The sequence below is a fragment of the Athalia rosae genome, chromosome 4 (genome assembly GCF_917208135.1).
Source record: "Athalia rosae chromosome 4, iyAthRosa1.1, whole genome shotgun sequence".
Classification (NCBI taxonomy): Eukaryota; Metazoa; Arthropoda; class Insecta; order Hymenoptera; family Athaliidae; genus Athalia; species Athalia rosae.
Genome location: NC_064029.1, coordinates 10,961,539 through 10,966,538, shown reverse-complemented (window position 1 = coordinate 10,966,538; position 5,000 = coordinate 10,961,539). Strand labels below are relative to the sequence as shown.

The 5,000-nt window shown below is 47.8% G+C and overlaps 1 non-coding gene across 1 annotated transcript; it reads right to left on the bottom strand.

Annotated features, from left to right (window-relative positions):
* Positions 1-841: 841 nt before the first annotated feature.
* Positions 842-2,755, bottom strand: LOC125500864. Its single transcript, XR_007278326.1, has one exon. It is a non-coding gene; the product is annotated as a small subunit ribosomal RNA (ribosomal RNA).
* Positions 2,756-5,000: the final 2,245 nt, after the last annotated feature.

The window sequence follows — 5,000 nt, the reverse complement described above, 5'->3', positions numbered from 1 at the left end:
GCCATATTTTTTGTGTCTGGGGGGAACCACGGCACGTGGATTTTGGTAATGTTGCGCAAAAGGAATAAGATCTCAATTGCATTTCACGGGGCGAAAGTTCGTCGCCAACCTTCCGCCGCGGAGAACGCGACGTCACCCCGGTGGAGCTAAACTCCAGCCGGAGCAGGTTACCCCGTGAAAGTATGGTAACTTTTCTTCATGTGTATCTTTGAAAAGAAACAATTTGAAAAAAAAGCATAAAAAAAACCGTTCGATCAATCGCGCGCCACGCCTCGTACAAAGCGGGGGGATCGACCGAACGGTTGATTCAAACGCACACCAAGCGTCCCGTTCAACAGAAGCGGGCACTTGGTCGCCTCAGCAACGCGCACAATGTCGCTACCTCACACAAATCTGATCGACGAATGGCATCACGATCCGCATCGCTATCGTCCAGAATGGAAAGAGAGTTTTCGTTCTTGCGCCCCCGTAGGTTGGCGTAGTAGCAATGTCCTTTTATTTTTCTAGTGTTTTTTTTACCCATAGCCATTTATGCCTTAGTTTGTTTTTGGCTGCTGCACACGATATATTTTACCGTGATACACTAGTTGTAATGTCCTTTTTATATTATTTTCTCTCTCTTCCAACGGACATAGCAAGATCGTTCGTCGTCGACGTGTGTGAGTGCGACACGAGCCGTTTCGGCCGTTACGTAGTTCGATATTCGTGACACGCGTAAAATGTACGCCACCTCTTGTGCCATGTGTGTCTTTTGACTGGATTATAATTGCGTGAGATTCACGGTGGAATCTACCAAAATAATCATCGATTCGCTGCTTTTTTTTTCGTAGTAACGAAACGTTAATGATCCTTCCGCAGGTTCACCTACGGAAACCTTGTTACGACTTTTACTTCCTCTAAATGATCAAGTTTGGTCATCTTCCCGGCAACATCGGCAATGCCGAGGCATTGCCGCGTACCAGTCCGAAGACCTCACTAAATCATTCAATCGGTAGTAGCGACGGGCGGTGTGTACAAAGGGCAGGGACGTAATCAACGCGAGCTTATGACTCGCGCTTACTGGGAATTCCTCGTTCATGGGGAATAATTGCAAGCCCCAATCCCTAGCACGAAGGAGGTTCAGCGGGTTACCCGGGCCTTTCGGCCAGGGAAGACACGCTGATTCCTTCAGTGTAGCGCGCGTGCGGCCCAGAACATCTAAGGGCATCACAGACCTGTTATTGCTCAATCTCGTGCGGCTAGAAGCCGCCTGTCCCTCTAAGAAGATTTATTTGTACGCCGGTAGTAAAAACCTCCCGACCGAAGCCGGGGGCCTTCGAGATACCGGAAAGTACGCCTATTTAGCAGGCTAGAGTCTCGTTCGTTATCGGAATTAACCAGACAAATCGCTCCACCAACTAAGAACGGCCATGCACCACCACCCACCGAATCAAGAAAGAGCTCTCAATCTGTCAATCCTTCCGGTGTCCGGGCCTGGTGAGGTTTCCCGTGTTGAGTCAAATTAAGCCGCAGGCTCCACTCCTGGTGGTGCCCTTCCGTCAATTCCTTTAAGTTTCAGCTTTGCAACCATACTTCCCCCGGAACCCAAAAGCTTTGGTTTCCCGGAAGCTGCCCGCCGAGTCATCGGAGGAACTTCGGCGGATCGCTAGCTGGCATCGTTTATGGTTAGAACTAGGGCGGTATCTGATCGCCTTCGAACCTCTAACTTTCGTTCTTGATTAAAGAAAACATTTTTGGCAAATGCTTTCGCTTCTGTCCGTCTTGCGACGATCCAAGAATTTCACCTCTAACGTCGCAATACGAATGCCCCCATCTGTTCCTATTAATCATTACCTCGGGGTTCCGAAAACCAACAAAATAGAACCGAGGTCCTATTCCATTATTCCATGCACACAGTATTCAGGCGAAAATAGCCTGCTTTAAGCACTCTAATTTGTTCAAAGTAAACGTACCGGCCCACCTCGACACTCAATGAAGAGCACCGCGATGGGATATTAGTTGGGCCGCCCCGAAAGGCTAAGCCCACCGGTAGGACGTCCCACAATCATGCCAGTTAAACACCGCGAGCGGTGAACCGACAGCGTGGGACACAGATTCAACTACGAGCTTTTTAACCGCAACAACTTTAATATACGCTATTGGAGCTGGAATTACCGCGGCTGCTGGCACCAGACTTGCCCTCCAATTGATCCTCGTTAAAGGATTTAAAGTGTACTCATTCCGATTACGGGGCCTCGGATGAGTCCCGTATCGTTATTTTTCGTCACTACCTCCCCGTGCCGGGAGTGGGTAATTTGCGCGCCTGCTGCCTTCCTTGGATGTGGTAGCCGTTTCTCAGGCTCCCTCTCCGGAATCGAACCCTGATTCCCCGTTACCCGTTACAACCATGGTAGGCGCAGAACCTACCATCGACAGTTGATAAGGCAGACATTTGAAAGATGCGTCGCCGGTACCAAGACCGTGCGATCAGCCCAAAGTTATTCAGAGTCACCAAAGTAAACGGCGGACAGGACGAACCCGCCACCGATTGGTTTTGATCTAATAAAAGCATTCCTCCCATCTCTGGTCGGAACTCTGTTTGCATGTATTAGCTCTAGAATTACCACAGTTATCCAAGTAAATGTGGGTACGATCTAAGAAACCATAACTGATTTAATGAGCCATTCGCGGTTTCACCTTAATATGGCTTGCACTGAGACATGCATGGCTTAATCTTTGAGACAAGCATATGACTACTGGCAGGATCAACCAGGGAGCTTTGTGTTATTGGTAGCTCTTTTCGTGTGTTGCCCCATGCCGCCGAGTCTTTGCCCGGTCGGCCACACGTTTTAATATAATATGTATATCTGGTACCGCACAACTTGTGTACGCGTACTAGCGCTCAGAGCGCTCTGTTCGACTTTGTGTTTCCTCGGGTGAAGACAATTTTTGTCGACTCCCCGGTGCAAATCGTTCGAATTATCCTTCTCGTATCCTTCGGCTAGATTGCAAGCGTCGGGAGTACGATTGGAAATCAATGTGTACCGTCTGCGAACAGACTGTGATACGCACGGAATGTGGCGAGTTGATGCCTCTGTTCGACTGCTTCCCTCGACTTGCGAGAGAAGACTTTCTGGTCACCGCATAAAGGGCCATTCGGTCTTAGACACCGACCCGCGGTTATGTAGTGTCGACGATTCAAATTGAATCATATTTTCTAGACGGAGCGAAGAACTCGCCCCTGCGAAACGTGAGCGCTCGGAAAAACTTTGAACTCGTGAGAGTGGTTCTTACCGGAACGAAACGAACGCCTGTGGTGCGAATCTCCGCTCAGACGAAAAATTTTCAAAATTCGAAAAAAATTTTTGTCTGCGTGTTCGTGACACGGTGAGGACGAAACCATAGCCCCGACAACAAACCCGCAAAGGAATGTCGAGATACGGGCCGAAACAAGTCGAAAGTTCCGAAACCCGAGGACTAGGTGCCGACCGACCGGTCGAGACCGCTCGGTGCATGAAGTATCAACGGTGCCGCTCGGACGTCGGAGCCGGCCGGTCATAACACGTGTTCCTTATGGGGCAAAACAGCAACGCGACCTGAAAAATTTGGCAGTACGTTGGAACTTAGTTCCATGCGAGAATCGTTGGGACTTTGAAAATTTTTCGATCCAACGAGTGATGCGCGACTCTTTCGGACTTTGAAAATTTTTCGTTCCAACGAGTGATGCGCGACTCTTTCGGACTTTGAAAATTTTTCGATCCAACGAGTGATGCGCGACTCTTTCGGACTTTGAAAATTTTTCGTTCCAACGAGTGATGCGCGACTCTTTCGGACTTTGAAAATTTTTCGATCCAACGAGTGATGCGCGACTCTATCGGACTTTGAAAATTTTTCGATCCAACGAGTGATGCGCGACTCTTTCGGACTTTGAAAATTTTTCGATCCAACGAGTGATGCGCGACTCTTTCGGACTTTGAAAATTTTTCGATCCAACGAGTGATGCGCGACTCTTTCGGACTTTGAAAATTTTTCGATCCAACGAGTGATGCGCGACTCTTTCGGACTTTGAAAATTTTTCGATCCAACGAGTGATGCGCGACTCTTTCGGACTTTGAAAATTTTTCGATCCAACGAGTGATGCGCGACTCTTTCGGACTTTGAAAATTTTTCGATCCAACGAGTGATGCGCGACTCTTTCGGACTTTGAAAATTTTTCGATCCAACGAGTGATGCGCGACTCTTTCGGACTTTGAAAATTTTTCGATCCAACGAGTGATGCGCGACTCTTTCGGACTTTGAAAATTTTTCGATCCAACGAGTGATGCGCGACTCTTTCGGACTTTGAAAATTTTTCGATCCAACGAGTGATGCGCGACTCTTTCGGACTTTGAAAATTTTTCGATCCAACGAGTGATGCGCGACTCTTTCGGACTTTGAAAATTTTTCGTTCCAACGAGTGATGCGCGACTCTTTCGGACTTTGAAAATTTTTCGATCCAACGAGTGATGCGCGACTCTATCGGACTTTGAAAATTTTTCGATCCAACGAGTGATGCGCGACTCTTTCGGACTTTGAAAATTTTTCGATCCAACGAGTGATGCGCGACTCTTTCGGACTTTGAAAATTTTTCGATCCAACGAGTGATGCGCGACTCTTTCGGACTTTGAAAATTTTTCGATCCAACGAGTGATGCGCGACTCTTTCGGACTTTGAAAATTTTTCGATCCAACGAGTGATGCGCGACTCTTTCGGACTTTGAAAATTTTTCGATCCAACGAGTGATGCGCGACTCTTTCGGACTTTGAAAATTTTTCGATCCAACGAGTGATGCGCGACTCTTTCGGACTTTGAAAATTTTTCGATCCAACGAGTGATGCGCGACTCTTTCGGACTTTGAAAATTTTTCGTTCCAACGAGTGATGCGCGACTCTTTCGGACTTTGAAAATTTTTCGATCCAACGAGTGATGCGCGACTCTTGCGGACTTTGAAAATTTTTCGATCCAACGAGTGATGCGCGACT